The 11,181-nt window shown below is 38.8% G+C and overlaps 1 pseudogene; it reads right to left on the reverse strand.

Moving 5' to 3' along the window:
- Positions 1–917: 917 nt before the first annotated feature.
- LOC143660731 (large ribosomal subunit protein eL29 pseudogene) lies at positions 918–1,384 on the reverse strand (annotated as a pseudogene).
- Positions 1,385–11,181: the final 9,797 nt, after the last annotated feature.

Consider the following 11,181-nt stretch of genomic DNA (forward strand, 5'->3'; position numbering starts at 1 on the left):
AATGTGCATATCCATACACTTGATGGTGCTCCACAGGTCTCTCAGGCTCTGTTCACTTTTAAAATTCTTTTTCCTTTTTGGTCCTCAGGCTGAATCATTTCAGTTATCTTGTCTTTGGGTTCACTCATTCCTTCTTCTTCTAGCTCCAATCCGCTGTTCAAACCCTCTAGGGAATTTTTCATTTCATTTATTGTTATCCTCAACTTCAGTATTTGTCTGATTTTTAAAAAAAATTTCTATTTATTGGGATTCTTACATTGTTCATTCATTGTTTTCCTGACATTCTTTAATTCTTTTCTGAATTTTCTTTTATCTCCTTGAGCATACTGAGGATCATTTTCTTAAAATCTTTGTCCAACATATGTGGTCTGGTTTTCTTAGATAATTTCTGGATTTTTATCTTGTTCCTTTTTGGAAGGGCCATCATTTCTTGTTTCTTTGTTTGTATTGTAATCTTTTGTTGCCCACGGTACATTTTAATATTTTAAAATGCTGACTCTGGGATTTATTCCCTGGGCTGCCTGTTCCTTAAGTTTGTACCCAGATAACGATATAACAGTCATTTCTTTGAGTGCCAAGAGCTAAGAAAAACAAAAAGCTAATACCAAAAAAAAATCTATCACACCTTTTGAAAGTTGGCTGTGAATTGAATAGTGCTCTTGTTCAGAGTTTAGCCTTCTTATCAAGAAAATCATCCTGAAACAAATACGAAGAGCAGGATCTTCTCCAACTTTTCTAAGCTTGCATCTTGTATTTGGCTTGTGCTATCTTATGACCTTTGGAATTTCCTAATACATAGGAATTTTTTTTGACAATTCCTGCATCAAATAGCACAGGAGGACCCAGCCCAATGCAGATAGATGGAAGCCCAAGGGTCACAGAAGTCCTTCCATCTTCACAATGACAGATGGAGGGCTCTACTCAGGAGCCTTCATGGGGGCCTGGATACCTTTGGAAGCCTGACCAGGAGCAGTGACCTGAGCCAGAAGTGGAGCCTGGGCCTTGGTTTGATCTTTGGCCTTAGATTTTGTTCAGCAGAGCCTGAAATCCTGGGACATGCACGTACAAGCATGCTTCCCAAGCTTGGGTAAGCAATACAGGCAGGTCTACTGTGCTTGTGGCTACCACTCTTCGGGATTTGGGCTTGACCTCCTTGGTGTTTACAAGGGCTTTGATGGCCTCTGCATGTGCACTCATGGCCTTGTCATTGTTGGTTGCATCTTCTTCAGGCCCTTCTTGTTATGCTTCTTGGCAAAGTGCATGTTTCTTAAGAACATGAGGCCCACCCCCTTAAGAGATTCATATCTTCGTGATTGGGGTTTCTTGATGCCATTTCTGTGCCACTTGGTTGGTTGCACGTGGTGTGGTTCTTGGAATTGGCCATGGCTGCACCCTTGCCCACAGCTTCAGGAGTGCCTGGGACCAGAAAAGCAGGAATTTCCTAATATATAGGAATTTGAGTATCCCCTCTACTCCTTAAGAAATAGATTTTTCTCCCCCTAGTAGGTGTTCCATTGTGTGACTTAAAGAAGAAATACTTTGCCTAAAGCTGCTTTAAGTTCACTGTTTCTTATAATATTTTAGCTTCTGCAAGCTGCCTCTGCCTGCCTAGCAAGTTCTCAGAGGATAACCAGAGAGGTATTTTCATATTCAGTGTTTCAGGCTGCTACCAGGTAGATTGGCACCAACATACAGGCATCCCAGTGATTTGCATAAGTATTACTCTTCTCCCTCTGGAACAAGGCCTGTGATCCACAATGGATCACTGGCTCCAGTAGACTGGCTCCAGTCCACACCAAAGAGGTATAGGGGGAGGGGCAGTAAGGATAACACAAGTCTCTTGTACTGTTTTTTTTTTTTTTTTATTACATGGGCAGGTACCAGGAAACAAACCTGAGTCTCCACCATGGCAGGTGAGAACTCTGCCACTGAGCCACCATTGCCCGCCCTCTCCTACTGGTATTAAAAGGTCTTTTTCTTGATGTAGCACTTTCTCAGTTACTGTAATGCTTTAAGTGTTTCTGAAGTTGGGAGGAAAATGGCTCTACCAGATTTTTCTGGTTGTTCAAAGATTCTGTTAGGGAATGGCACCAGGGAACATCTTGTGCTGCCATCTTGGTAGACTGGAAAGCTAAACAATTTTTTTAAATGGTTTATTTTCATCATAATTTATTTGAAAATATTTTCTAATTTTGTAGTGATATCTTCTGTATCTTATGGGTTGTTTAGGTATACTTCATTTAATTTCCAAATATTTTGGGTTTGCTTAGATACGTTATTGCTGTATAATTTTAATTTCATTGCATTGTTTTCATAGGACATACTGTTTCATTTTTGACATTTTATATTTACAGATAAATTTTAATAGCTTAGCAAATTGTTTATCTTGGTCAATATACCCCAAGTCCTTGAGAAATATGTGCATTTTATAAATAATAGGTGTAAAGTTCTATTATACAAATTAGGTGATGGTTGTTGTCAGGGTTGCATGAATTTTCCTATATTTTCAATTGCCAAGAGATCATTCATATATTGAAAACTCAGTTTTCTTCTCTGTATTTAATTGGTTGGGCTGGATAACATATAATGACTCTAACGATCCTGCCTAACTGTATGTTTTAAGAGGATGTGACTTAAGAATGTATCTATTTTGAGACTTTCAGGAAGATGGCCGAATGGAGTAGCTCGAGATCAGCCCTACTCCACAGAAAAGTTACAGAAGGGACGGGAGGGGGATTGAGGCAGTGATTTAGGAGTGTGGCTGACCTGGGAGAGCCTTCTGTACCACATAGGGCAGCCCTAGTTGCGGAGCCCCAGGAATTGAGAGGCAGAAAGCTGGAGCCTGGTGCAGAGGCACGGAGCCCTCAGGATTGCGTGGATGGGACCCAGGGACTAGGAAGTAAGCCAGGCTGTGTCCCTGGGACGCGCTACCCTCACCAGCACAGCCCCATGACCGGCACCTCACCCCACACCCCATGCCTGTCACCTGCTCCCATTCCCTGTGCTCCAGGCACCCCAACCTCACCAGTCCCCAGTGCACATACCTGCACCATACCCCCACCCCAAGTGCAGTCCAATCCACCTCTCCTGCATCCCTCCTGAGCATTACTTCCCACTCCCTGTTCCCTGCAGGCTGTTTCCAGTGCATAAAGGCTGCAGGCACTAACCTTCATACCCAGGCTACCCCTACCCCCTGCCATGGTGTCACAAAGCCTTACCCCATCCCCCCGAGATCAGTGCATCAGTTTATAGCACTCCTAGACCTATGATTGCGCATGGGCCCCCAATCATGTCATTCAGTTCTGGGAACCTCAGTATGTAGCAGTTCTAGAACTGCACATGCACATGGCCCTCAGCCACACTTTCCAGCTCTGAGAAAGTGCTGACCTGTGCAGCAGGGGCACATTATCTCCCAATCCATGAAGGCATAATGCCAACCTGCTGCTACAGCTCTATGCATGGGCACAAAAGGCCCTGTGCCTTAGACCAGTGCACACCAGGATTATGCCTCCCAGACCAGTGCACTGCACAGTTATATCCTCCCTAGCTGCTGGGCACCCATGCTCACAAGCATCAGCATCACATCCCTTACCTGTCCCTATACATGCCCTGAAACAAATCACTGTACTGACTGCCCCACCCTGTACCATGCTCCCTGCTGTATAATCATCCCACGAACACAAGGCCTTACACTACTGAAAGTAATCAACTCCCAAAGTAAATCAATCAAGATATTTATTATGCCACGAAGACAGCAGAAGATCACAAAGCATATCACAATGCAGACAGATATAGCCCTGCTTAATGACGAATTTAAAACACCAGAGGAGACACAGACATTGACAGCTCTACTTAATAAAATAAAGTGGGATAGCAAATGAAATAAAGGAGATCAAGAAGACAGTAGAAGAGCATAAAGAGGAATTTGAAAGAATAAATAGAAAAATTGTGTATATCACAGAGATTAAAGACTCTGTTGTCCAAATGAAAAACATACTAGAGGCACACAACACCAGATTTGAAGAGACAGAAGAAAGAATAAGTAATACAGAGGACAGGATAACTGACTTCAAAGACTCAAAACAGCAAATAGCAAAAAATATGAAAAAATTTGAATTGGATCTCAGGGAAATAATAGACAAAACAAAGAACAGAAATATAAGAATCATTGGTGTCCCAGAAGGAGAAGAGAGAAGTAAAGGGCTAGAAAGAGTAGTTGAGGATATAATGGGGGAACACTTCCCAACCCTCATAAAGACATAAATATACAAGCTAAAGAAGCCCAGTGAACTCCAAACAGGATAAATCCAAATAGGCCTCCCCCAAGACACATAGAAATCACTCTGTCAAATGTTGAAGAGAAACAGAAAATCCTGAAAGGACAAGAGAAAAGCAAACTAGTACATATAAGGGAAACCAAATAAGAATGAGTTCAGACTATTCAACTAGCAACCTAGAGGTGAGAAGGCAGTGGTATGATATACTCAAGATCCTGAAAAAGGAAGACTTCCAGCTGCAAATTCTGTACCCAGCCAAATTGTCCTCCAAAACTGAGGAAGAGATTAGTTTTCACAGACAAAGAAGTCCTGAAAGAATTTGTCAACATGAGACTGGACCTACAAGAAATACTAAGAAGATTTCTGCTGGCTGAAAAAAAAAAAAGACAGGAGAGGAGGGTCTGGAAGAGGGCACAGAATTGAAGAGTACCACTAAAGCTACTTTAAAGAATACAAAGAGAAAGAGGGAAAAGAATATATGGATCTGACAAATAAAATAAAAAAACATAAGATGGTTATTACTGAAAAGGAATGCCTTTTCAGTAATAACTTTGAATGTTAACAGATTAAATTTATCAATTAGAAGATGCAGATTGGCAGAATGGATTAAGAAACATAATCCAGCTATATGCTGCTTACAAGAGACTCATCTTAGACACAAGGGTACAAATAGAGTGAAAGTGAAAGAATGGAAAAAGATTCTCCATGCAAGTTGTAAACAAAAGAAAGCAGAGATAGTTATACTAATATCAGGCAAAATAGACTTCAAATGTAAAGACATCAGAAGAGACAAAGAAGATACAACAATTGTAAATGTTTATGCTCCCAATCCAGGAGCTCCAAAGTACGTGAGACAGACATTGGCAAAACTGAAAGGAGTGATAGAGGTTTCAACAATAATAGTAGAAGACTTCAAAAGACCACTCTCCTCTATAGAGAGAACAACCACAGAAGATCAACAAGGAAATAGAGGACTTAAATAACTTGATAAATGAATTAGACCTAACAGACATATATAGGTCATTGCACCCCAAAGCACAAGGATATACATTCTTCCCTAGTGCTCATGGAATATTCTCCAGGATAGATCATATGCTGGGACACAAAACAGGTCTTTATAAATTTAAAAACTTGAAATTCATCAAAGCACTTTCTCTGATCACAGTGGAATGAAGTTGGATGTCAATAACCACCAAAGAACAAGAACATTCACAAATATATGGAGATTAAATAACACACTCTTAAACAACCAGTGGGTCAAAGAAGAAACTGCTAGAGAAATCAGTAGCTATCTGGAGATGAAAGAAAATGAGAAAACAATTATCAGAACTAATGGGATGTGGCAAAGGCTGTACCAAGAGGAAAATTCATTGCCTTAAATGCCTATATTACAAAATGAGAAAGAGCAAATATCGAAGACTTAACAGTACACCTGGAGGAACTTGAGAAAGAACAGCAAACTAACCCCAAAGCAAACAGAAGAAGAGAAATAACAAAGATGAAAGCAGAGATAAATGAATGGAAGAACAAAAGAACAATGCAAAGAATCAGTAAAACCAAAAGTTGGTTGCTTGATAAAATCAACAAAATTGATGGGCCACTAGCAAGACTGACAAAGAAAAAAAAGAGAGAGGATCCATATAAACAAAATGAGATATGACAAGGGGTGCGTTAACACAGGCCCTGAAGAAAAAGGAATCATAAGAGGATACTATGAATGACTATATGCCAACAAACTAGACAACAGAGATGAAATGGACAAATTCCTGGAGATACAAAAACATACTGACTCTGGAAGAAATAAAGGATCTCAACAAACCAATCACAAGTAAAGAGATTCAGTCATCAAAAATCTTCCTACATAGAAAAGCCCAGGGCCAGGTGGCATCACAGGGAATTTTATCAAACATTCCAAAAAGAACTAACACCAATCCTACTCAAATTTTTTCCAAAAAATTGAGGAAAAAGGAACTCTACCTAACTCATTTTATGAAGCTAATATCATTTTAATACCAAAACCAGGTCAAGATGCTATAAGAAAGGAAAACTACAGGCCAATCTCCCTAATGAACATAGATGAAAAAATTCTCAAGAAAATATTAGCAAATCGAATCCAACAACACATAAAAAAAATTATACACCCTGACCAGGTAGGGTTTATACCAGGAATGCAAGGATGATTCAATGCAAGAAAATCAATTAATGTAATAGAGCATATTAACAAATCAAAATGGAAAAATCACATGATCATCTCGATTGATGGTGAAAAAGCATTAGATAAAATTCAGCAACCTTTTCTGATAAAAGTACTCCAAAAGATAGGAATCAAAGATAACTACCCCAATATGATAAAAAGAATATATGAAAAACTGATAGCCACCATTGTACTCAATGGAGAGAGACTGAAAGCTTTCCTCCCTAAGATCAAGAAAAAGACAAGGATGCCCACTGTTCATTTATTCACTGTTATTCAACACTGTGCTAGAAGTTCTAGCTAGAGTAATCAGGCAGGACAAAGAAATAACAGGCATCCAAATTGGAAAGGAAGAAGTAAAACTGTCATTATTTGCAGATGATATAATACTATACTTGGAAGATCCTGAGAAATCTACAGCAAAATTACTTGAGCTAATCAACGAATTCATCAAGGTGGTAGGATATAAAATTAATGTACAAAAACCAGTAACATTTCTATACACAGGCAATGACTATCTGAGGAGTCGGTTAAGGAAAAACTTCTATTCAAAATAGCAACTAAAAGAATCAAGTACTTAGGAATGAACTTAGCTGGGGACATCAAGGACTTGCACACTGAAAACTGCATAGCATTTCTAAAAGAAATCAAAGGAGATCTAAATAGGTGGAAAGACATTCCCTGCTCATGGATAGGAAGGCTAAATGCAGTTAAGATGTCAATTCTCCCCAAATTGATCTACAGATTCAATGTGATACCTGTCACAAATTCCAACAACTTACTTTGAAGATTTGGAAAAGCTAATTACCAAATTCATCTGGAAGGGAAAGAGACCCCAAATAGCTACAAGCATCCTAAAATAGAAGAATGAAGTGAGAGGACTAACACTCCCTGACTTTAAAACTTATAAAGCCACAGTGGTCAAAACAGCATGATACTGGCACAAAGACAGAAGCATTGCCCAATGGAATTGAATCAAGAGTGCAGAAATATACTACCAAATCTATGGTCAACTGATTTTTGACAAGGCCCCCAAATCCTCTGAACTAGGACAAAATAGCCTTTTCAATTATTGAGCATGGAAGAACTGGATATCAATAGCCAAAAGAATGAAAGAGGACCCCTATCTTATCCCTACACAAAATTAACTCAAAGTAGATCAAACACCTAAATATAAGAACTAGCACCATAAAGGTTCTAGAAAGAAATGTAGGGAAGCATCTTCAAGACCTAGTTATATGAGGTATCGTCCTAAGCTTTACACTCAAAGCACAAGCAACAAAGAAAAAAATAGATAAATGGGAACTCCTCAAAATCAAATGCTTCTGCACCTCAAAAGACTTTGTCAGAAAGATGAAAAGGCAGCCAACTCAATGGTAGAAAATATTTGGAAATCACATATCAGACAAAGGTTTGATCTCCTGTATATACAAAGAAATCATACAACTCAACAAGGAAAGAACAAACAACCCAATTTTAAAATTGGCTAAATATATGAATAGGCATTTTTCTGAAGAGCAAATACACATGGCTCAAAAGCACATGAAGAGATGCTCATTTTCACTGGCTATAAGGACAGCTCAAAACTATGAGATAACCACCTCATACCTATAAGAATAGCTGTTATTAAACAAACAGGAAACAATAAATGTTGGAGAGGATATGGAGAAACTGGGACACTTATGCACTGCTGGTGGGAATGTACAATGGTGCAGCCACTGTGGAAGACTATTTGGCGGTTCCTTCGGAAGCTAAATATCAAGTTGCCCTATGACCCAGCAATAGCACTACTTGGCATATACCCACAAGAGCTGAAAGCAATGACACAAACAGACATTTGCACACCGATGTTCATAGCAGCATTATTCACAATCATCAAAAGATGCAAACAAACCAAATACCCATCAGTAGATGAGTGGATCAACAAAATGTTGTAATACATATGATGGGATATTATGCAGCAGTAAGACAAATTGACATCCTGAAGCACAATGCAAGATGAATGAGCCTTGAGGACATAATGCTGAGTTAAATTAGCCAAACACAAAAGGATAGATATAGTGTGATTCCACTTTTATGATCATCATAATGGTATATTCAGAGGCTTACAATACAGAATATAGGGAATTTAGGGATACATAGAAGCTAGAGATGGGTGAATGGTTAGTTAATGAGGTTGAACTCCAATGTAAAGAAATAGATAAGCGTGAAGGTGGTTCTCTAGTGGGTCTATAAGTAATATTACCATATTGAAGATGAACAAGATTGAAAGGGGTTGTATAGACTTACGTGTCCCACTGATTAACACTAGAAATATGAATTAGTTCTCACAAGAATTGCTTCAAAGATATAATACTTGTACAAAGAGTGTTTAAGTCCATGGTATGGGGGAAAACTGCCATTGCATGCTATGAGCTATGTTCAGAAGGAAACCATCAGCACTACCACAGCAACAGCAGGCATAACTAATGGAAGGAGGGACAAGAATTAAGAGGAGGTTTAGATTTTCTGTATGGTGAGGATGAGTTATTAGTTTTCTTTCTCTTGGGAACAATTAAATTATCTAAAGTTGAGAAATGTTGATGGGCTGTGGACTTTGGGCCCTATACATGATACCCAATGATTGCAGGTGGCTGAAGGATGTACTGCAGGAGAAGTAGATTGGTGAACAATGGTGGATACTTTTGAACGAATGTAGTGCTGCTACACAAAGGAACAAAATCGTGAGGCATGCAACGGTGTGAATGAACATATGGGACATTTGGTGAGATAAAATAAACCAGAAACAAAAGAACAAGAATGGTATGGTCACCTTTAGAAAATTCTTTTAATAAAACTGTGGCCTAGATTGTAAGGTTTTAGAACAGACACATTAAGTATGGATTGGTGATTATTATTTCTGTTTTTTGAGAGGCTGTTTTATATATATAACCTGATATTTAGAGATAAGAACAAAGCCAAAGAGGTTGGGGTTAAAGTAATTTAGAACATAGGGGTAAGGAAGACAGTGTTTATATTTTAGAATCACATATACTCTTTGAGAACAATAGAAGAAAGGTTTATTTGGTCTGGAACTGAAATTTTCTGTAGTACATAATCTAATTCAACCTATATATATAGTTCATTTGAACAATTGGAACACAGGGACCCCAGAATAAGAAAGAGTCCTTTAATCCTGCATAGATTACTGTAATGCCTTTATAAATCTATAATATATTAAGCAGATAACCAAAAAGTATTAGCAAGGGTGGGCCATGGTGGCTCAGCAGGCAGAGAGTTCTCACCTGCCATGCTGGAGACTTGGGTTCAATTCCTGGTGCCTGCCCATGCAGAAAAAAAAAAAAAAAAAATTTGGCAAAGGCCCCTGAGGGCTGGGAGAAAGAATATGGAACTCTTAAACCTTACCATCAGGGAATGCCCTGGTACTGTGTCAAACTTTAGGGGCACCCAAATCAATAGGTCATGCCCTCGATCATGAGCCTTACTCTTGTGAAGCCTACGTAGGTAGTGGAGAAGCTTAGACTACCTACAGATATGCCTAAGAGTTACTTCTGGAGGACTTATTTTGTTGCTCAGATGTGGCCTAAGTCTATCTAAGCCCAACTCTGCAAGTGAAATCATTGCTCTCCCCCCTACATGGGACATGACATCCAGGGGTGAAAATCTCCCTGGTAATGTGGGAGATGACTCACTAGGGATGAATCCAGGCATCGTGGGATCAGTAATTCCATCCTGAGCAAAAAGGGGAAAAAGAGTAACTAATAAAGTTCAGTGGCAGAGAGAGAGTTCAAATAGAATTGAGAGGCTACTCTGGGGGTTGCTCTTATGAAAGCTTCAGTTAGACTTGCTACCTATCATAACCTGTTAACCCCCAACCAGGATCATTCCAGCCAATCCTAAAGAACACCTAGGGCAATAGATAAGATTCCACAAGGGTTCCATGCACTAGAGTAACTTTCTACAAACCTACAACCTCCAGATGGGTCCCTGGTCCAGATAAGTCCTGAAACCTAGTCTAGTCTCTCCATAACATCAGATAGTTCCATCTCCCTACCCCATATTAGTGACAGACCCTTCCAATATAAAAAATTTAGAATGATCATAGCCCAAACACCCCTAAAGAGAGGGATGGAAAGATCAAAGGCGATGGTGAAGTTATACAGAAAAGATAGGATTTAACCAATGAATATGAGTGCTGAATCATTAAATTGATCTCTTTTAGTCTCCAGTATTTTAGAACACATAGAAGTAAAAATCTAAAATTGTGGAATCATAACTCATGTCAAACTCTGAAATATATTCTACAATGAACTGTGGTGCTGTGCTTTGAAATGTATTGCTTTTCTATTTCTATGTTATTTTTCACAAAAGAGAGAAGGAAAAAAGTTGGTTGTGATGATAAAAAAAATATTTAAGCCCTCTAGCCTCCTATATTGCAGTACAGCTAGAAGGGAAAATCTGAGATGGTATGGTAGCCCATGACAAACTCTGGGATCTGACCTGTAACTACTTGTTGAAAGAGTGCTTTGAAAACTATTGCTTTTTTATTTCTTTGCTTTGTATATATGTTATACTATACAATAAAAAATGTTAAAAATAAAAAAAAGAATATATGTTTTTTGGGGTTATATTTTCCTCTGTGACTGTGTACTCTTCCCTGGTATGTTAAGTTTTTTTTTAGAAGATGATTTAGCTTCCAATAACGTTATT

Source organism: Tamandua tetradactyla, chromosome 2, assembly GCF_023851605.1.
Source record: "Tamandua tetradactyla isolate mTamTet1 chromosome 2, mTamTet1.pri, whole genome shotgun sequence".
NCBI lineage: Eukaryota > Metazoa > Chordata > Mammalia > Pilosa > Myrmecophagidae > Tamandua > Tamandua tetradactyla.